Below are 24,046 nucleotides of genomic sequence, written 5' to 3'. Positions count from 1 at the left end.
ACCAGCTGGGAGGACCACCTGGAGCATCTTGAGGATGTCCTGAAGAAGATTGCAGCCGCTGGCTTGACACTGAACATCCAGAAGTGTGAGTGGGCCTACACTGAGGCACAGTACCTGGGCTACTGGCTAGGGTGAGGACTAGTTCAGATATTGGTCGACAAGGTCAAGGCCATCAGAAATGGTCCCTGCCCCTGTACAAAGAAACAGGTCTAGTCCTTCCAGGGGTTAATTGGGTGGTATCACCATTTTATCCCTCAGTTTGCCACATCGGCAGTCCCTCTAACAACTGATGCTGAAGTCTGCAAAGAATCCAGTCTGCTGGACCAAAGAATGTGATTGAGGCTTTGTTCCAGCCAGTCCTCAAAAGCCCAGACTTCACCAAACCATTCACCATCCAAATCGATGCCTCAGCAGTGCTGATTGGAGTAGTTCTGGCCCAGGGGAAAGAGGAAGAACAGCCAGTAATGTGTCTTAGTTGGAAGTTGCTATCATGGGAGATAAAAATATTCCGCTGTAGAGAAGGAAGGTCTTGCCATAAAATGGGCCTTGGAGAGCCTCCAGTATTACCTGCTAGGCAGGAAATTTTTCTGGAGACTGACCACAAAGCACTCACCTGGATCCACTCTATGTAAGACCAACATGCATGCATCATGATATGGTACCTGGCACAACGTCATGGCAGACTATCTTTCCCGAGTGTCCAACTTGTGCAATCCAGAAGAGGTGGGGGGGGGGGGTGATGTGTCAGAACAGGTTGGCAATGCTAATTCTCCGGTTAACATTGCCCCTTTGCCCGGTTAGTCACGCGTAAGAACTTAAGAAATAGGAGTAGGAGTTGGCCATCTGGCCTGTCGAGCCTGCTCTGCCATTCACTAAGATCATCGCTGATCTGGCCATGGACTCATCTCCACCTCCCTGCCTTTTCCCCATAACCCTCAATTCCCCTACTATGCAAAAAAATCTATCCAACCTTATCTTAAGTATATCTACTGAGGTAGTCTTCACTGCTTCACTGGGCAGAGAATTCCACAGATACACCACTCTGTAGTTCCTCCTCATCTCCATCCAAATCGTGAGGCTGTGTCCCCTAGTTCTAGTCTCACCTACCAGTGGAAACAACTTCCCTGCCCTTATCTTATCGATCCCTTTCATGATTTTGTATGTTTCTATAAGATCTCTCATTCTTCTGAATTCCAAAGAGTACAGTCCCAAGTAACTCAAACTCTCCTCATAGTCAAATCCCCTCATCTCTGAAATTAACCTGGTGAACCTCCTCTACACCACCTCCAAAGCTAGTATATCCTTCCTTAAGTAAGGAGATCAGAACTGCACGCAGTACTCCAGGTGCAGCCTCACCAGTACCCCGTACAGTCGCAGCATAACCACCCTGGTCTTAAATTCAATCCCTCTAGCAATGAATGCCAACATTCCATTTGCTGCCTTGATCGCCTGTTGCAACTGCAAATCAACCTTTTGTGACTCATGCATAAGAACTCCCAAGTCCCTCTGCACAGTAGCATGCTGCAATCTTTTACCATTTAAATAACATTCCTTGTTCTGTCCCTGGTCCAGTTTCCCCAATGTTTGATATTTTGCCCTCTCGTTCATATGAGGGGATATTTGCGTGGGGTTCTGAGTAGGTACGTTTCAATGAGATATGGAAAGGATGGTACGGTACAAGATCCATGGTGCACAAAGGCTGTTGTGAATCTAGTCAAGAAGAAAAAAGGAGCTTACGAAAGGTTAAAAAAAAACTAGATAATGATATGAATCTAGAAGATTATAAGGCTTGCAGGAAGGAGTTTAAGAATGAAATTAGGAGAGCCAGAAGGGACCATGAGAAGGCCTTGGCAGACAGGATTAAGGAAAGCCCCAAGGCATTCTACAAGTATGTGAAGAGAAAGAGGATAAGACATGACAGAATAGGACCAATCAAGTGTGACAATGAAAAAGTGTGTGTGTGGAACTGGAGGTACTTAATGAATACTTTGCTTCAGTATTCATTAGGGAAAAGGATCTTGGTGATTATAGGGATGACTTGCAGTGGACTGAAGAGCTTGAGAATGTAGATATTAGGAAAGAGGATGTGCTGGAACTTTTGGAAAGCATCAAGTTGGATAAGTCACCGGGACTGGACAGGATGTACCCCAGGCTACTCTGGGAAGTGAGGGAGGAGATTGCTGAGCCTCTGGCGATGATCTTTGCATCATCAATGAGGATGGGAGAGGTTCCAGAGGACTGGAGGGTTGCAAATGTTGTTCCCTTATTCAAGAAAGGGAGTAGCGATATCCCAGGAAATTATAGGCCAGTGAGTCTTACTTCAGTGTTTGGTAAGTTTATGGAGAAGATCCCAAGAGGTAGGAATTATGAACATTTAGAGAGGCAAAATATGATTAGGAATAGTCAGCATGGCTTTGTCAAAGTCAGGTCGTGCCTTACGAGCCTGATTGAATTTTTTGAGAATGCGACTAAGCACATTGATGAAGGTAGAGCCGTAGATGTAGTGTATATGGATTTTAGCAAAGCATTTGATAAGGTACCCCATGCAAGGCTTATTGAAAAAGTAAGGAGGCATGGGATCCAAGGGGACATTGCTTTGTGGATCCAGAACTGGCTTGCCCACAGAAGGCAAAGAATGATTGTAGACGGGTCAAATTCTGCATGGAGGCCGTTGACCAGTGGTGTGCCTCAGGGATCTGTTCTGGGACCCCTACTCTTTGTGACTTTTATAAATGACCTGGATGAGGAAATGGAGGGTTGGGTTAGTAAATTTGCTGATGACACAAAGGTGGGGTGTGTTGTGGATAGTGTGGAGGGCTGTCAGAGGTTACAACGGGGCATTGATAGGATGCAAAACTGGGCTGAGAAGTGGCAGATGGAGTTCAACCCAGATAAGCGTGAAGTGGTTCATTTTGGTAGGTCAAATATGATGGCAGAGTATAGTATTAATGGTAAGACTCTTGGCAGTGTGGAGGATCAGAGGGATCTTGGGGTCCAAGTCCATAGGACACTCAAAGCTGCTACACAGGTTGACTCTGTGGTTAAGAAGGCATATGGTGCATTGGCCTTCATCAATTGTGGGATTGAGTTTAAGAGCTGAGAGGTAATGTTACAGCTATATAGGACCCTGGTCAGACCCCACTTGTAGCATGGTGCTCAATTCTGGTCACCTTACTATAGGAAAGATGTGGAAACCATAGAAAGGGTGCAGAGGAGATTTATAAGGATGTTGCCTGGATTGGGGAGCATGCCTTATGAGAATAGGTTGAGTGAACTCGGCCTTTTCTCCCTGGAGCGATGGAGGACGAGAGGTGACTTGATAGAGGTGTACAAGATAATGAGAGACATTGATCGTGTGGATAGTCAGAGCCTTTTCCCCAGGGCTGAATTGGCTAGCATGAGAGGGCATAGTTTTAAGGTGCTTGGAAGTAGGTACAGAGGAGATGTCAGGGGTAAGTTTTTTTACGCAGAGAGTGGTGAGTGTTTGGAATGGGCTGCCGGCAGCAGTGGTGGAGAGGGAAATGATAGGGTCTTTTAAGAGACTCCTGGATGGCTACATGGAGCTTAGGAAAATAGAGGACTATGGGTAAAACCTAGGTAGTTCTAAGGTAGGGACATGTTCAGCACAGCTTTGTGGGCTGAAGGGCCTGTATTGTGCTGTAGGTTTTCTATGTTCTGCAGTTCTTGGGAGTTCACCATTTACATACCCCAACAGAAAAACAATTGCTAGCTTGCCTAATCAAAACAATCCCTTCAGTGACGTGCTCTACTGGTTTATAACTCAAAAATAATGGTTCTAGACACAGGCATTCCAAACAATTTCATTTATTTTCACTCACACTGTTACATCGGATTATAGACAGCAGACGGACCAAAAAGACTCGGGGGACAGTTTGGGGCATCCTAAAATAATGCCAGGGTTAATGGGAGCAGGCACACTACACCCTATATAGACACCACCACTGGTGGGGTGGGGGGAAGGATTATTCCTTTATATTCATCTGAGCATGTGGACACTGATCTCTGTGTTGAACTAGGCATTTATTGTGGAATAAAACTGTAGGATGTTAGAACCCCTATTTAAAATGTTCCAATTCTGCACCTGAAATAATTATTATGGTTTGGTCATGTGACCCCCCCCACCCTCACCCTCACCCTCACCCTCACCCTGGACCAACAGAAGAATTTCCTGGTCATTCTAGGCCAGATAGATGCAGCGTTCAACCCTCAGTCTAGCTTTGCTGGGGAGGTGTGGAGGTTGGAGTTGAAGGTTGCTGAATAGTGGTTGATTTAGTTGAAAAGTTAAAGACAAGTGTGTCATGGAGAAAGCCTCTGCATATTTGTGATTTTTTGTATATGCATGTTTTTAAATTTGTCTACTTGTACATATTTTTCTTCACAACTTTTGGGCAGCTTTTGCACTTTTTCCATCTGGCACTAAACAAAACCCCTTACATTAATGTGCTGTTGTGGTTTACTATCTGTTTTCTTTTGCAACTGGTGACCCTTGGGCACGCTCACGCGCACCTGGTAGCCAGGTGTGACCCTAAAAGTTTCTCCAACAATTTCCCTACATCTGACATGAAACCCACCGGTCTATAGTTCCCAGGATTTTCTCTCGATCTCTTCTTGAATGAAGATACAACATTAGCCACTTGCTAGACCTCTGGCACCTTGCCTGTGCCTGGAGGGGACACGAACATACCGGTCATGGACCCAGCAATCTCATCTCCTGCCTCCTTCAATAACCTGGGGTAAACACCATCAGGCCCTGGGGACTTACCCACCTTAATACTCATTCGGAGGCCCAACACTTCCTCCTCCTTGACCTCTAAATGCCCAAACGTGTAACGCTATACACTTAGCACTGATCTCCTAGTCCGCCATATCCTTTTCCTAGGTAAATACTGAAGCAAAATACACATTAAGCACCTCACTCATGTTCTCTGCATCCAAGCAAATGTTCCCCCCTTAAACCCTAAGTGGTCCCACCCTCTCTTTATCTTCTTGCTGTTGATATATCTATAGAATGCTTTGGGATTCACCTTAATCCTACTTGCCAAGGACATTTCATGGCCCCTCCTGGCTTTCCTAATTCCCTTCTTTAGTTCTTTTCTAGCTTCTTTATACTCCTCATGTGCTTCTTTTGATCCTAACTACTGAAACTTTACATACTTTTCCTTTTCTTCTTGACTAAATTCATCACCCCTCTGGATATCCAAAATTCTCTTACCTTTCCATCCCTGTCCTTCCTTCTAACCTGAACACACCTTTCCTGTACTCTGTGAAATTGATCTTTAAACAACCACCAGATGTCTAATGTGGATCTGCCAGAAAAAAGGTGTTTTCAATCAATTCTTGTTGTTCCTGCCTAATGCCCCTGCAATTTGCCCTACTCCAATTTAAAACTCTCCCACAAAAATCATACCTCTTCTTATCTATAGCTATCCTGAAAGTTAAGGAGTTGTGGTCACTGCTCCCTAACTGTTTACCCACTGAAAGTGGATCGAGTTTCATAGAGTAATATGTTGCAGATCCTATTGAGAGACAGGCCATTTTAGATTTGATCCGGCATAATGGGGTCAGATTAATAAGGGAATAATGAGGAGGAATTAGCTGTAAGAAAGTGTGAGGTGTAGTTCTTTGGTAGCAGGAATCAAAAGGTAAGTATCTAAATGGAACAAGACTGCAAATGATTGGAAGACAAGGGGTTGTAGGTGTGCTTGTGCACAAAACTCAAGGTTAGAATGTAGATACAAGTAATTAGGAAGGCAAATGGCACATTGGCTTTTATCACTAGGGATCTGGAGCTTAGAATGTAGATGAGTATTGTAATTGTACAGGATGTTGGTTAGGCTGCATACAGAGAACTGTGGGAAGTTTTAGCCTCTCAAAGAAAGGATATACTCACATTGGAGATAGTCAAGAAGAAATTTATTCAGCTATTCCCAGGGATGAGAGGTTTATCTTATCATGAACAGATAAAAAGATTGGCTAGGTTTTCATGGGACCTTTCAAATAAAAAAGAGTGATGTTATTGAAACATAAGATCGAAAGGGAGCCTGACAGAGTAGATGTTAAAGATCAAAGTCTCTCCCACTAGTGGAAACAAGATAAGGGGCTGGTCATTTAGAAGTGGAATGCATTAGAATTCCTTCTCACAGAGGGAAACATTCCTCTGGTACTCTCTACCCTGGAGCGTTGCTGAAGTTAAATGGTAAATTTCTGAAAGTCACTGGAGGTAAATATTTGAAAGATCGGGGAATTAAGGGATATGTGGAAACTAGCAAAGAAGCTGAGGTTTGGTGCAGGTAAATTGACAGTGGGACAGGTGTGAATTTAAGGGACTACTGTTAATGTTGCACCCATCATACAGGGTCAGATGGGTAGCCTAGAATATCTGAACTCTGACTGGCATGAAATTGCATTTTTTTAAGTATTAGGAATTCATGGAAAATTGTTAGGAATTAGAATTAATGTGATAAGGATCAGACAGAAAAGGCTTTTCATCTGAAAAGTAGCAAGGGCCTGAAACTCATTACCCAAACAGGTTGCAAAAGCACAACGTCTATTAAAACTGAATTATAGTCAACTATAGCTTGTATAAACTGTTGCCTTATCTCCCAAAGCAAATCCTGAAAACAAAAGCAAGTCTGTGCTTAAATAGGAGGGCAATCTCTTTAAAATAAATAGTTGCCACCTCAGTCTTGCAAACAACTAGACTTTGTTAGAACTAAATATTGTGTGAAGTCTCTGTTAAATTCCTTCCCTTTCAATCGCCTGCATTTACATACTGGAACAGTTGCTTTGTTCAGTAAATTTTCCAGCTTGAATTATTTAGGCAACACCCGCATACTGCTGGAGAGACCCAGCAGACCAGGCAGCATCTGTGGAGAAGAGTACAGTCGACATGTCATGCCCAGACCCTTTGGCAGGACTGGAGGAAAAAAGATGAGGAGTCAGAGTGAGAAGGTGGGGGGAGGAGAGGAAGAAACATAAGGTGATGAAACTGGGAGGGGGGGAGTAAAGAATTGGAAAGTTGATTGGTGAAAGAGAGATGCAGGGTTAGAGAAGGGGGAATCTGATAGGAGAGGACAGAAGGCCATGGAAGAAAGAAAAGGGTGAGGAACACCAGCAGGAGGTGATGGGATCTCTCAGTGGCCACCCATTTTAATTCCACTTCCCATTCCCATTCCCATTCTGACATGTCAGTTCGTGGCCTCCTCTATTGTTGCCATGAGGTCACTCAGGTTGTAGGAGCAACATCTTGTATTCCATATGGGTAGCCTCCAACCTGATGACATGAACATTGACTTCATGAAGTTCTGGTAACAGCCCCCTCCCTCTCCTTCACCATACCTCATTCCTATTTCCCTCTCTCAGCTCATCTCCTCAACCTGCCCATCACCCCTTTCTGGTGCTCCTCCCCTTTTCTTTCTTCCACGGCCTTATGTCGTCTCCTATCGGATTCCTCCTTCTCCAGTCCTGTATCTCTTTCACCATTCAACTACCCAAATCTTCACTTCACCCCTCCCCCTTCCCAGTTTCACCTATTGCCTTTTATTTCTTCCTCCCCTCCTCCAACTTCTTACTCTGACTTCTCATCTTTTTTTCTCCAGTCCTGATGAGAGGTCTCGGCTTGAAACGTCGATTATACTCTTTTCCATAGATGCCGCCTGGTCTGCGGAAATCCGCCAGCATTTTGTGCCTGTTGCTTGAACTTCCAGCATCTGCAGATTGTCTCTTGTTAGTGATTGAATTCTTTGTTTTTTTTTTCATTTTGAATCCTTTCAAGACCACTCATTTAAACACAGTGCTGTGTAGGTCAGAATTATATCTTCATCAAAAGCATCATTTTGTTCAGTACACAGTCTGCCTGTAAAGTGAGTGCCTTTAAATGAGTAGAATTTACTTTAGTTTTAAAACTGCTAAGTGCCAGAATCTGGATTTGAATTGAACTGCCAAATTAAAAATCAACACAGCTAGTGTGTTTAATTGTCTACAAATAAGACAAAAAAAAGTTTACGAGTACTGTAATAAGAGTGCACACTCTAATTGCATGTGATAGGAGTGGGAGGAAGCTGTTCAGTCCTTTATGCCTGCTTTTCCATTCAATTAAGATCCTAGCTGATCTTTTACACTGGTGCCATTTTCCTGCATTAACCCCATAGCTCCTGCTTCCATTAATACTTTAAAAGATGTTGAATCAGGAAATAAAGAGTTGATGTTGGGCTGAGATCCTTCATCAAGTTTCAGCCCAAAATGTCAACTCTTTATTCCATTCCCTAGCTACTGCCTGACCGCCAGCATTTTGTGTGTGATATTCTGGATTCCCAACATCTGCAGAATCTCTTGTGTTTATCAGTTTAAAAACACGCCACATTTCTGCATTATCTAATATCCTCAAGTTATGTAACATCACCAGTGCCCTGGACCATCCATTTAATTTGTCTGAAATCCCCTGAAGCCTTTCTGCATTCTTCTGGATTTGTATCAACAGATCTACCATCACATTTAAATTGCTTTCATGATTTGGATTTTGGGATTATGGTGAAGTGATTGTGCTTTGAAAGAAAATAGATTTGCCTGAGATTCACAACAAAATGCCTCAATTTGCAGAATCCGCAATGAAACTACTTGAGCAAATGGGAATGTGCCTACTTCAGACTGGATTCATTGGTGAGAGTAAAGGGAAAATGTTAACACAACTTCAAGTGAGTGGAATTCGTATCCAGTGGATTTGCACATGGCTTAGGTTTGTTTCAGTAGTTTACATTAATAATTTGAACACAAGTGTGGGGCCCATGATTTAAATTTGCATATAATATCCTAAATGACAATTCAATTAATTGAGGAAAGTAGTTTCTGGAAGATGCTAGTGACATCTTTGTAAAAGTGGCAAACTCAATTCAGATATGCCTAAGAGAATGAACAGGAAAACAAGGCAATATGACAAACAATGAATAATAAAGTACTGAACAGTTTGAGGAAGAAGGAGATTTATTTAAGCAATAAATGTCCAAAGGCAGTAGGACTGGTCAATGTGGTTAAGAAAATATATTGAGTAAAAAGGACCTTTATCAAATGTTATTTGTGGTCATTAATTTAAAGTAACTTCAAAGAAAAACTGGTAAGAAAAGATTTTCAACTTAAAGAAATAGTGGTGGTGAATGTATTGCTGACCACCAACCAATTGATTTATTTATTTATTGAGATACAGCGCAGAATAGGCCCTTTTGGCTTTTTAAACCGCACTGCCCAGCAATCCTCCAACTCAATCCTAGCCTATGCATGGGATAATTTACAATGTGATGCACTATCAATTACTCCAAAAGACCGGGAGTAGAGTAAATACTGAAAGGCTTTTATTAGCAGTAAATGGTCCAACGTCCATGCTGAGTATCTGCCCTGGACTGAGGGAGGAGCAGTGGCACAATTACCTTTATTCAGGGGTCTGTGGGAGGAGCCACAGGAGCAGTCAGCAGAGGGACATGTCCAGACAGGTAACCCAGTTACAACATATATATATATATGGTTTACCACACAATGACCAATGAACCTGCTAACTGGTACATCTTTGGACTGTGGGTGGAAACTGGAGCACCCGGAGGAAACCCAAGCAGTCACAGGGAGACCATACAAACTCCTTACAGACAGCAGCAGGAATTGATCCCGGGTCACCTGTATTGTAAAGTGTTGTGCTAAGCACTATGCTACCGTGCCACCTCAATGTAACCTATGGATACATAAAGCAGCATGTAGTCTGAATAGCCATTTTAATTGCTTGATGTATACATAATGAGCTAAATATCCTCTTGAACCTAAAATGAGAGGTCTTTCCTGGGTAACATGGACAACACCAGTGCTGATATTATGAAAGCTGTCTGATTTACCCGCCATTAAGACAAAAAAAAAGTTGCTCAAAGGCATATTTCAGCCCCAGTGATCTTATCCAAACACACGCACTCATTGTGATTGTGCACTTGAACTCCCTGATCCCTCTATATTTAACTCACTTTCAGTCTCTCTTCACATAGATAATAATCTGCCTTTTGATTTCTCTTGGCAAAGTAAATGACCCCACACATAAATGCCTTTTGCTAGTTTTTACTCAGTCTATCTATTCTATATTCTGCATTAGAGTTACCATATCCTCATTGCAATATATCCTTCTAACTATTTTTGCAACATTGATAAACTTGGAAAGTTACATTTTTATTCCCTCCCCCAGGTCGTTAATATAAATAGTAAACAATTGAGGGCCAAGAGCCATTCCCTAGTGTACTCCAACATTCACATCCCTCCAGTCTGAAATGGACCCATTTATTCCAATGTTCAGGGTGCATGCATATATAAGGAGTGATAGATAGGAACTACAAAGAAGCAGCCATCCCCAAGTTGTAGGAGGCAGGTACCTGGGTGTCTTTTAGCAGGGGGAAAAGGAAAGGGATTAGGCAGTACCCCTCTGGACTTTCCCTTCAGTAATAGGCATACCACTCTGGATACCAATGGGGGAAACAACCTACCAGAGGGATGATGCAACAAACTGATCTCTGGCATTGAGTCTCTCTCTCTGGGTCAGAAGGGAAGGGGGAAGAAGAGGAGTGCAGTAGCGATAGGGGATTTGATCATTAGAGGAGCATACAGCAGTTACTGTGGATGTGAAAGAGACACCCAGATAGCATGTTGCCTTCCAGGTGCCAGCGTCAGGGACATTTCAGATCAAGTCCACGGCATTTTAAAGGGGGAGGGTCAACAGTCAGAGATCATGGTATATATTGCTACCAATGACATAGGTAGGAAAAGAGAGGAGGTCCCGAAGAGAGAATTTAGTGAGTTAGGTAGAAAGCTGGACCTCCAGAATCCAGCAATCTATGGATTGCTGACTCTGCTATGTGTCATTGAGGGTAAGAATAGGATGATTTTCCAGATGGATATGTGGTTCAAGAACCGGTACAGGGGCAGGGTATCAGATTTCTGGATCATTGGGATCTCTTCTGGGGAAGGTGTGACCTGTACAAAAAGGATGGATTACACTTGAATCCAAGGGGGACCAGGATCCCTGCAGGCATGTTTTATAGAGCTGTTGGGGAGAGTTTAAACTAATTTGGCAAGGGCATGGGAACAGGAGCAATAGGACTGAGGTTGCCGCAGTTGGTTTACAAGTAGGTGAAGTGTGTAGTGAGACTGTGAGGAAGGACATGCAGACGATAGAGCAACATTGCAGTGAGTGGGACGAGTTAAAGTGTAACAGGGCCAAAATCAAAAACTGTGATGAATACAGGACTGAAGGAGTTATGTTTGATTGCACGCAGTAAACCGAATAAGTTAGATGATCGTGCAGAGCAGTTAGAGATTGGCAGATATGATGTTGTGGGCATCACTAAGTCATGGCTGAAAGAAGATCATAGTTGGGAGCTTATTGTATCCAAAGGATAGGCAAGTACGCAGAGGGGGTGGAATGGCTCTGTTGGTAAAAAATGAAATCAAATCCTTAGAAACAGGTGAAATAGGATTGGAATATGTAGAACTTGGGTAGAGTTAAGAAACTACAAGGGTAAAAATAGGAGTTATATACAGGCCTCCAAACAGCAGCCAGGATGTGAGCTACAAAGTACAATGGGAAATAGAAATGGCAAGTAAATAGGGCAATGTTGCGATAGTCATTGGATTTCAAAATGTAGTTAGATTGGGAATATCAGGTTGGCATTAGATCCCAAGAGAGGAAGTTGTAGAATGCCTACAAGTTGGCTTTTTAGAGCAGCTTGTGGTTAATCCCACTGGGGGAACAGCAATTTTGGATTGGGTGTTATGTAATGACTCAGATTTAATTAGGGAACTTAAGGTAAAGGAACCCTTTGGGGACAGTGATCAAAATGTGATAGAAATTCACCCTGCAGTTTGAGAAGGAGAAGCTAGAATTGAATGTATCAGTATTACAGTGGAGCAAAGGGAATTACAGAGGCATGAGAGAGGACCCTGCTAAAGTTAATTGGACGAGGACACTAGCAGGGATGATGGCAGAACAGAAATGGCTAGAGTTTCTGGAAGCAATTCGGAAGGTGCATCCCAAACCTGAAGAAGTATTCTGAAGGGAGGATGACACGACTGTGACTGACAACGGAAGTCAAAGATAGCATAAAAGCAAGAGAGAAGGCATATAATTTAGCAAAAATTAGTGGGAAGGTAGAGGATTGGGAAGCTTTTAAAAACCAACAGAAGACAACTAAAAAGCCATAAACAGAAAAGATGAAATATGAAGGTAAGCTAGCCAATAATATAAAGAAGGATACAGAAAGATTTTTTCAGATATATAAAGAGTAAAAGAGAGAGGAGAGCAAATATTGGAACACTGGAAAATGATGCTAGAGAGGTAGTAACGGGGTCGAGAAAGTGGACAAACTCAATAAGTATTTTGCACCATTCTTCACTGAGGAAGATACTTGCAGTATACCAGAAATGTAAGAGTGTCAGGGGGCTGAAGTGAGTGCTGTTGCTATAACTGAGGAGAAGCTGAAAAGGCTGAAGGCAGATAAGTTACCAGGACCAGATGGACTACACTCCAGGGTCCTGAAAGAGGTAGCTAAAGACAGTTTAGAGGTATAGTAATGATCTTTCAAGAAGCACTATATCCTGAAATGGTTTGAGAGGACTGGAAACTTCCAAATGTCATTCTACTTTTTAAGAAGGGAAGGAGGCAGAAGAAAAGAAATTGTAGGCCAGTTAGCCTGACTTCAGTGGTTGGGAAGATGTTGGAGTCTATTATTAAGGATGAGGTTTGGGGTACTTGGATGCATATGAAAAAATAGGTCAAAATCTTGACTGACGGATCTTTGGAATTCTTTGAGGAAATAATACAGGATAGACAAAGAAGAGTCAGCTGATGTTATTTATTTAGATTTTCAGAAGGCCTTTGACAAGAAGCTACATATGAGGCTGCTTAAGAAGATAAAAGTCCGTGAAAGATACTAGCAAGGATAGAATATTTGCTGACTGACAGGAGGCAAAGAGAGGGAATAAAGGGACTTTTATTGGTTGGCTGCCAGGGACTAGTGATGTTCCACAGGGGTTGGTGTTCGAACTGCTTCTTTTTATGTTATATGTCAACAACTTGAATGATGAAATTGATGGCTTAGTGGCCAAGATTCTGGACAATATGAAGATAAGTCGCGGGGAAGATAGTGTTGAAGAAGCTGGATGTTTGCAGAAGGATTTAGACAGATTAGGAGAATGGGCAAAGAAGTGGCAGATGGATTATAGTGTAGGGAAGTGTATGGTCATGCGCTTGGTAGAAAGAATAAAGCTGTTGCTTATTTTCTAAATGAGGGGAAAATTCAAATGAGGGAAAAGGTTGAGTTGGCAGTAAGGAAGGCAAATGCAGTGTTAGCATTCATTTCGAGAGGAGTAGAATACAAAAGCAAGGATGTCATGCTAAGGCTTATAAGATGTTGGTCAGACCAAACTTGTAATATTGTGAGCAGTTTTTGGGACCCTTATCTAAGAAAAGATGAGCTGGCATTGCAGAGGGTCCAGAGGAGAATCCCAAAAATGATCCCAGGAATGAAAGGGTTAACATATGTGTACATATGAGGAGCACTTCATGGTTCTGGACCAATACTCACTGGTGTTTAGAAGAATGAGGGAGGATTTAATTAAAATTTATCTAATATTGAAAGGACTAGATTGAGTGGATGTTTCCTATAGTGGGGGAGTTTAGGACCCCAGAGGAACAGCCTCAGAATGGAGGGGCATCCACTTAGAACAGAGATGAAGAAAATTTTCTTTAGCCAGAGAATGGTGAATCTATGGAATCCATTGCCACAGATGGTTGTGCAAGCCAAATCGTTGGGTATATTTAAGGCAGATGTTGGTAGGTTCTTGATTAATCAGGGCATCAAAGGGTACGGGGAAAAGGCAGGAGAATGGGTTTGAGAGGAATAATAAATCAGCCATGATGGAATGGTGGAACAGACTCGATGGGCCAAATAGTCTAACTCTGCTCCTATATCTTTATGGTCTAAATATATATATATTGGAGGAGGTGAGTTAGTGGAGTTAGTGTGGATTGAAATTCACCTCCACCAATATGTTGGCATGTTCATTTATGCTCCTCACTCCTGTGTGGCACCCGGTCAAATGCCTTTTGGGAATTTAATACTCTACATCTACAGGTTCCCATTTATCATCTTTGTTGTGGCGTGGATGAAATCACTGGAGAGACAGAGTCACTGGTAGATACAAAGCAGCTTCTTTATTCAACACAACAAGGTACAGCAGGCATCGTACGGACGGAGATGCTTTCAGTAGAAAGGTCTGCCAGCTCAATGTGGGCTTGATATTTATATGCTAAACACAAAGGCAATAGCTACTTAAAACGTTATAGACAATGCATAGACAATGCTTCCTATTGAAGCTACATACAAAACATCACACCTTCTGACGCCAACATGTCTGGGTTGGTATCCACAGCCTTTAGGAATGCAAGTTAAATCCACAATACATTTATTTGGCATTTTACGTGCTAACATAGAAGACAATTAATATTTATAAAGTATAGATAATACTGTCTTCGAAACTACAGCATCTGGTCAAACTACAGCGCCAGAAGCATCTGGTATTCACACCTTTTTTAGGAAGCGCATTGTTGTGGACTCAATCCACAGTACTTTGTCAAATAGAAGTCTGGTGGCCAAAGTCATTTAAGTGTAAATGAATCACCTACCCAAAAAAACTCACTCTAACAATCTTTCCTTGTCATATCCCAAAGGTTTAACAAAAATGACCTCAAGGTAGTAACCTACCACTCCACCAAACTCCGCGTCCAGCACATAATTCTCCGTAACTTTTGCCATCTCCAACAGGATCCCACCACCAAGCACAGCTTTTCCTCCCCACAATTTCTGTTTTCCACAAGGAGCACTCCCTATGAAACTCCGTTGTCTATTTGTCTCTTCCCATTGATCTCTCCCCTGGCACTTATCCTTGCAAGTGGAACAAGTGCTACATCTGCCCCTACACCTCCTCCCTCACTATCATTCAGCACTCCAAACAGTCCTTTCAGGTGAGGTGAAACTTCAGCATTCGCCCCTCCTACACTCTGTCCACTAGAAAAAGTGGGATCTCCCTGTGGCCACCCATTTTCACTCCACTTTTCATTCCCATTCCAACATGTCAGTCCATGGCCTCCTCTGCTGCCGTGATGAGGCCACACTTAGGTTTGAGGAGCAAGACCTTGTATTCTGTCTGGGTAGCCTCCAATCTGGATGGCATGAACATCGATTTCTCAAGCTTTCAGTAATGGGCCCCAACCTTCATCATTCCATATTCCCATTTCCCTCTCTCACCTTATCTCCTTACCTGTCCATACCTCCCTCTGGTGCTCCTCCCCCTTCCCTTTCTTCCATGATCTTCTGTCCTTTCCTCTCAGATTCCCTCTTCTCCACTCTTTACCTCTTTCACCAATCAACTTCCCAGCTCCTTACTTCACCCCTTCCCTCCCCATCCCTCCTGGGGAGGGGTGAAACAAATTTCAATTGCTGTCTTTTTAATTTGTTTTTTGTCAATTAAGTGGTCACTTCTTTGACATTCTTTACATCAGTGATGTGGTGAGCAGTAGGGAAATGCTGTTCCAGTCAGCTGCTCTAATGTCCAATCAGATATTTTGAATCAGAAGAGGATGGGGCCTCTGGTACATTCCAGGTCTATGCTGATTGCAACTCACAATTGTGCCTGAGATTCAATGGGAAGGCAAGCCACAGGCTTTGCACATCAGTGTCATTTGTGTTGTCTTCAAGACCATGGAACTGGTGGTAAAGTATTACAAGAGACTGTGGCCCAACATCAGAATGAACTTAAAGGGCTTACCCCCCATACATCTGGGGTGTGTGGGAGCTGGTTGGTATGTATGTAATATGGTGGAATTCTTCATTAAGATGGAGAGTGACATAGTTAACTCAGAAACAAAGGTTCTGAACTTAAAGAGGGGTAACTTTGAAGGTATGAGACGTGAATTAGCTAAGATAGACTGGCAAATGACACTTAAAGGATTGACAGTGGATATGCAATGGCAAGCATTTAAAGGTTGCATAAATGAGCTACAACAATTGTTCATCCCAGTTTGGCAAAAGAATAAATCAAGGATGGTAGTACAGCCGTGGCTGACAAGAGAAATTAGGGATAGTATCAATTCCAAAGAAGAAGCATGCAAATTAGCCAGAGAAAGTGGCTCACCTGAGGACTGGGAGAAATTCAGAGTTCAGCAGAGGAGGACAAAGGGCTTAATTAGGAAGGGGAAAAAAGATTATGAGAGAAAACTGGCAGGGAACATAAAAACAGACTGTAAAAGCTTTTATAGATATGTAAAAAGGAAAAGACTGGTAAAGACAAATGTAGGTCCCCTGCAGACAGAAACAGGTGAATTGATTATGGGGAGCAAGGATATGGCAGACCAATTGAATAATTACTTTGGTTCTGTCTTGACTAAGGAGGACATAAATAATCTTCCAGAAATAGTAGGGGACAGAGGGTCCAGTGAGATAGAGGAACTGAGCGAAATACATGTTAGTAGGGAAGTGGTGTTAGGTAAATTGAAGAGATTGAAGGCAGATAAAACCCCAGGGCCAGATGGTCTGCATCCTAGAGTGCTTAAGGAAGTAGCCCAAGAAATAGTGGATGCATTAGTGATAATTTTTCAAAACTCGTTAGATTCTGGACTAGTTCCTGAGGATTGGAGGGTGGCTAATGTAACTCCATTTTTTAAAAAAGGAGGGAGAGAGAAACCAGGGAATTATAGACCGGTTAGCCTAACGTCGGTGGTGGGGAAACTGCTGGAGTCAGTTATCAAGGATGTGATAACAGCACATTTGGGAAGCGGTGAAATGATCGGACAAAGTCAGCATGGATTTGTGAAAGGAAAATCATGTCTGACGAATCTCATAGAATTTTTTGAGGATGTAACTAGTAGAGTGGATAGGGGAGAACCAGTGGATGTGGTATATTTGGATTTTCAAAAGGCTTTTGACAAGGTCCCACACAGGAGATTAGTGTGCAAACTTAAAGCACATGGTATTGGGGGTAAGGTATTGGTGTGGGTGGAGAATTGGTTAGCAGACAGGAAGCAAAGAGTGGGAATAAACGAGACCTTTTCAGAATGGCAGGCGGTGACTAGTGGGGTACCGCAAGGCTCAGTGCTGGGACCCCAGTTGTTTACAATATATATTAATGACTTGGATGAGGGAATTAAATGCAGCATCTCCAAGTTTGCGGATGACACGAAGCTGGGTGGCAGTGTTAGCTGTGAGGAGAATGCTAAGAGGATGCAGGGTGACTTGGATAGGTTGGGTGAGTGGGCGAATTCATGGCAGATGCAATTTAATGTGGATAAATGTGAAGTTATCCACTTTGGTGGCAAAAATAGGAAAACAGATTATTATCTGAATGGTGGCCAATTAGGAAAAGGGTAGGTGCAACGAGCAGGTACAGCAGGCGGTGAAAAAGGCGAATGGTATGCTGGCATTTATAGCGAGAGGATTCGAGTACAGGAGCAGGGAGGTACTACTGCAGTTGTACAAGGCCTTGGTGAGACCACACCTGGAGTATTGTGTGCAGTTTTGGTCCCCTAATCTGAGGAAAGACATCCTTGCCTTAGAGGGAGTACAAAGAAAGTTCACCAGATTGATTCCTGGGATGGCAGGACTTTCATATGAAGAAAGACTGGATGAACTGGGCTTGTACTCGTTGGAATTTAGAAGATTGAGGGGGGATCTGATTGAAACGTATAAGATCCTAAAGGGATTGGACAGGCTAGATGCAGGAAGATTGTTCCCGATGTTGGGGAAGTCCAGAACGAGGGGCCACAGTTTGAGGATAGAAACATAGAAACATAGAAAATAGGTGGAGTAGGCCATTCGGCCCTTTGAGCCTGCACCGCCATTTATTATGATCATGGCTGATCCTCCAACTCAGAACCCCGCCCCAGCCTTCCCTCCATACCCCCTGACCCCCGTAGCCACAAGGGCCATATCTAACTCCCTCTTAAATATAGCCAATGAACTGGCCTCAACTGTTTCCTGTGGCAGAGAATTCCACAGATTCACCACTCTCTGTGTGAAGAAGTTTTTCCTAATCTCGGTCCTAAAAGGCTTCCCCTCTATCCTCAAACTGTGGCCCCTCGTTCTGGACTTCCCCAACATCGGGAACAATCTTCCTGCATCTAGCCTGTCCAATCCCTTTAGGATCTTATACGTTTCAATCAGGTCCCCCCTCAACCTTCTAAATTCCAACGGGTACAAGCCCAGTTCATCCAGTCTTTCTTCATATGAAAGTCCTGCCATCCCAGGAATCAATCTGGTGAACCTTCTTTGTACTCCCTCTATGGCAAGGATGTCTTTCCTCAGATTAGGGGACCAAAACTGCACACAATACTCCAGGTGTGGTCTCACCAAGGCCTTGTACAACTGCAGTAGTACCTCCCTGCTCCTGTACTCGAATCCTCTCGCTATAAATGCCAGCATACCATTCGCCTTTTTCACCGCCTGCTGTACCTGCATGCCCACTTTCAATGACTGGTGTATATGGAGGGGAAGCTTTTTAGGACCAAGATTAGGAAAAACTTCTTCACACAGAGAGTGGTGAATCTGTGGAATTCTCTGCCACAGGAAACAGTTGAGGCCAGTTCATTGGCTACATTTAAGAGGGAGTTAGATATGGCCCTTGTGGCTACGGGGGTCAGGGGGTATGGAGGGAAGATCTGAGTTGGATGATCAGCCATGATCATAATAAATGGCGGTGCAGGCTCGAAGGGCCGAATGGCCTACTCCTGCACCTATTTTCTATGTTTCTATGTCTAGTAAGATTTGTTATTCCTGGTCCAGGGAGCCAAAGCACTGAAAATCAGAATCAGGTTTAATATCACTGTCTTACGTTGTGAAATTTGTTGACTTAGTGGCAACAGTACAATGAAATACATAATCATAGAGAAAAAAACTGTGGATTACTGTAAATATATGTAAAATAGTTAAATTAAGTAAATAGTGCAAACATTGAAATAGAAAGTAGTGAGGTATTGTTCATGGGTTCAATGTCCATTCAGAAATTGGATGTCAGAGGAGAAGAAGCCATTCCTCAATCATTGAGTGCGTACCTTCAGACTTCTGTACCTCCTTCCTGATGGTAGCAATGAGAACAGGGCACAAACTGGGTGATGGGGGTCCTTAGTGATGGACGCTGCCTTCTTGAGGTGCCACGCCTTGAAGATGTCTTGCATACTTTGGAGGCTAGTGTGCATGTTGGAGCCGACTAAGTTTACAACTCTCCGTAGCTTACTTCGATCCTGTGCAGCAGCCCCCTCTCCCATACCAGATGGTGATGCAGTCAGTTAGAATGCTCTCCATGGTACATCTGTAGAAATTTTTGAGTGTTTTTAGTGACATATCAAATTTTCCCAAAGTCCTAATGAAATATAGCCACTGTCCTGCCTTCTTTGTAATGCATCAATATGTTGAGTCCAGGTTAGAAATATTGATATCCAGGAACTTGAAATGGCTTACTCTTTCCACTTCTGATCCCTCTATGGTGTGTGTTCCCTTGTCTTACCCTCTCTGGAGTCCATAGTCAGTTCTCTGGTCTTGCTGACATTGAGTGCAAGGTTGTTACTGCAATACCACTCAACTCGCTGGTATCTCTCATTCCTGTACACCCTCTCATTACCATCTGAAATTCTACCAATAACAGTTGTATCATCAGCAAATCTGAGCTGTGCCTAACCATACAGTCATGGGTGTAGAGAGAGTGTTGATTGTCAGCGAGGTGGAGATGTTATTTCCAATCTGCATAGATTGTGAGCTACAGTTAGGAAGTTGAGGATGTAGTTGCAGAGGGAGGTACAGAGGCCTAGATTCTGGAGCTTTTTGATCAGAACTGTAAGAATGATTGTGTTAAATACTCAGCTGCAGTCAATAAACAACATCCTGACATTGGTATTTGTATTGTCCAGGTGATCCAAGGCCACATGGACAGTCATTGAGATCACCTCTGCCATAGAACTATTGTGGGCCTTGCTGAAACAGGTGTTAACTCCAGCTATAATCAACTTCTCAAAGCACTTCATCACCATTGATATAAGTGCTACTGAAATAATCTAAATCTTGCAGATGGAGGCGTTGGCAAAAGAGCAAAAGGATGCTGTGCTAGATCCTGTGTAGAATACACACACTTTCAATTCTGTAAGAGGTCAACAAATTCTGATTTTTAGAGATCCTGCAGAAATGTACAAGATACGTCCAAATATTTCTCCTCAAAACTTTGTATCCTGAAAACAAAATCATAATTTCGCAGTACAATAGAATATATAAGCTCAGTGGTTAATCAATGAATATCATTTTGATTTATTTGTGCTCCCAGTTAGAACTGATGCACTTGCCTATGAACTTCAGAAGTACACTGTGCTCTGTGGATAACAAATTCACAATCAACAATCGTTCTTAACTTTGTGCACTTCTAAATGAAACATAGCCAACATCAGTTACACACGCATTCCCTCTTGTAAAACTGCCACATAATCTGCCCGTTTCCCCATTTTTTTGTCCAATTACTTGTTCACTTAACCAACAGAAATCCCTGACTGTAGACCCTTAACATAAATGCTAAACTTCTGAATTGAAGTGGCTGACTGATTACATTTACTACCATTGAAAGCAAAGTATTTGTCTCCCTTGCATTTCATGAATCACTATGATAATTTTGTTTACACTGAAACGCACTATATAAAATGAACTTGTAATATTAATCAACTGAATCAACATTAACAAAAAATAAAATTGGTGTGATCTGTTCTTACATTTATTAGATAACAACACCAATCATATTAAAACTGGATAAAATTGTCAGCAGCTTGTTAGAAATATTACTGCATGTCCTGAATAAATCCCAAGCTCAATTGCAATTCTGTCCTTACAAAGGGGAGGGGGGAATTACTCTTTCAAGCAGACAATTACAAGTTTTAACCAAATAAACCACTTGGTTTTGTTGGAATTCGGCTGGGTAACCTATGGAAAGAGAAGCAGTCAATATCATGGGTCCCTGCTAATTTTTTGTCATGTTTTTATTTCATTTAAATATAGCCCTGTTCAGGTCACAAGTAGTAACGGCACATTATATTAAAGGCATGCCATAGTCACTGATATATCAGTACTTTTATACAGTGATCATTGATAGAAATTACAGACTGCTTGAAAAACCACTGAATATGAAGCCACACATTAATTTGCTGTTTACAAAACAATTTTGTTTTGCCTGTCAGGGTTGACAGGCAAACTGACAAGTGTAGAAACCCTCATTTGAGTGGAGTGGCTGCCTTATAAATCAGTACAGAGCTTTACTAAGGTGCGTACCTGTTTACTTGTCTGTAAGTAGACAGCCCTGCAGGAGGACCACAACTTGTCGTGGTTTGGAGGCTTGCATGCCTCAATAACCCAGCGAGTTATGCCACTTGGAGTCGGGGCTTTGTGCTTTGGCTATTGGTAGGGTCACCAATGCCAAACTGGTCAAAGGGTAGAGGCCACACTAAGAATGGTTCACCAGTCCTCCAGGTTTAGGGGTGCAACTTTGAAACTAACAAAACAAAATGAGCTAACAACCCCGAAGCAAAACAAAATTGTTATGCAAACAGCAATGAAAAATCCTTCTACATCTGAGTGCAATGGTATTCCTGAGTCTCTACCTGGGACTTACATGACTGACTGTAATGAAAACCGAGAGGAAGCTACTGACACGATGAAGGAATCCATGAACACCGCCAGTTATGGAGGATCTTCATTGCTGCCCTAAACGCCAGTGGTGTAACAGGCAGTAAGTAAGCAAATAAGTAAACAGTCTTCAATGTTATTTGGTCAGAGAGGTATTAGAAGCATACTAAACTGGGTACAGAAGTCTCATATTCTGTGGTGTATCAGGTAATTTGGATAACCAAACACTGCTTATATAATTTTTTCACATAAACTACCAAATAGAAGTAAAATCTTCACAAAGGTAATAATCCCCTTTCATCTTCTCTGACACTATCTACTAACTATGACCGAAAAGGAATATCATATACTTCAAAGATTCCAACAAAAACAATGTGGTAACACCATTTTTGGAGAAGCTCAGGACTGTATTACCAATCCTATTTGATATTCACTATTCAAACAACTGAAAATGAGCAAGTTCTTCCATGTGATGGAAGTGTGGACCATTAGCAGCAACTGTCTCCTGATGACCCTGCAGATTGCTTACTCTACCATTGAAATCAAGCAAGGGAATCAACTCTGGTTCAATGAGGAATGTAGGAGGACATATCAGAGGTACTCAAGGAATTCTTAAAAAAAAAGTTACTAACTTGGTAAAGCTGCAACATAGGACTATGTGTGTACTATAACAGCATGCTATAGTCTGAGCTGGGAGACCTCACAACCAACCAATCAAACTCTGCACTCGTGAATGGTAATGGGCAATTAACGAGCTAAAATGAGAAAATCCCCATTCTTTGCCATCACACTCAGAGTTGCTGAGTGGATGATTTGCCACGATTTCCTTCCAAGGTCGACAACAACACCAAAATCTGTCATCAGGCAATTTAAATCACTCCACATGCTGTCAGGAAAAGGCTGAGAGCGCTGCATGCAGCAAAGACAAAGAGACCTGGCATCCACTTAGAAATTGGTCAGTTATGAGTATTCACAAAAAGTGGGTCAAATCTATGCCACCTAGCCCTGCTCTCACTCAGCAAAATGATTGAAGGCACCATCAACAGTTTACAAATAATCTGGTTATTGCCTCCCAGTTTAGAGTTTGCCATGCCCACTTGGTTCACAATGTCATCACATCCATGGTCCAAATACGGATGAAAGAATTCAATTCTAGAGGCAAGAGGAGAATGACCGCCCTTGGCTCTGGGCCGGTATTTGACCAAGTGTGGCATCAAGGTGCCCGAGCAAAGTTGAAGCCTATGTGCATGTAAGGAAAGAGTTAAATTTGATTCTTCCTCAGTATGTGCAAAAATATTTAAAACAAAATGTAAGTTTGAAAGACAAAATGGCGTTAATCTGAAAAAGTACAAGGGAACCAGTCCACAGCCTTGTGTTGAGAACTTAGAGTGAGTACTGGTTTGAGAGCCTTGAGGGTAGATAATGATGAAAACCATGTTTGTCTGGAAAAGTACTGGAGTAAATGATTTTGAAGGTATGTTAAAGGTTATAAAGTAGGGCAACATCTTTGTGTAAGTGGGGGGAGAGAGAAGGTACAGTACAGTGCCTCCTTTGTGGATACCTTTTGCTGCTGAATTAGAAAAGAACAAGGAACAAATCTTAATATACTTTTGTTGAAGGGCACCAAGGGGCAAGAGCTTGCTTGAACATTTACATATTCCTTGGAAGTAGCAGCCGAAGATATCACCACAGGAATTCCTTCAGGTAATGCCCTCACTGTAAACATCTTAACTACTTCATCCCATCTTTCCATCTTGCTTCTATCGTAAAGGTAGAACACAGTTACTCAACTGTTCAATTCTATTCAGAGTACTTCAGTTCATGTCTGCATGCAATAAAGTCTAGAGAGTATTCAGGCATGAAAGATAAATGGCAAGTTACACTCTCACAAGGGTGCTGGGGAATGACCATCCCTATCAAGTGAGTCTGAGCACTTGCTCTTCACATTCAATGATGGATTCCCCATCAACAACTTGAAGGTCAACATTAACTATTAGAGGAGGAGGGAAGAAAGACGATGCCAGCAGTTTTTGCAGACCCAGGCCACTTCTCCCAGTTTATCCATGAAACAGCTTATTCTCCTCATCCTATGCCTCCCTTTCCTTTTCTCTGACCGTGACCTACAGTTCTTTGCAAGTGGTGGGCTTTCAGACTGGCTGTGCGGCCTAGCGCTTTGCCATCTCCAGGAACAGCCTGGAAGACGTGCGTCCTCGGACAGCGTCTCCGTGAACAACCCAGTTCCTCGCTGATTTCACTGAGTGAAGCATTGTGGGAGACTGAACCACTGAGACTGAAACACTGAG

Source organism: Mobula hypostoma, chromosome 11, assembly GCF_963921235.1.
Source record: "Mobula hypostoma chromosome 11, sMobHyp1.1, whole genome shotgun sequence".
NCBI classification, from domain to species: domain Eukaryota; kingdom Metazoa; phylum Chordata; class Chondrichthyes; order Myliobatiformes; family Myliobatidae; genus Mobula; species Mobula hypostoma.
This window is presented reverse-complemented; position numbering follows the sequence as displayed.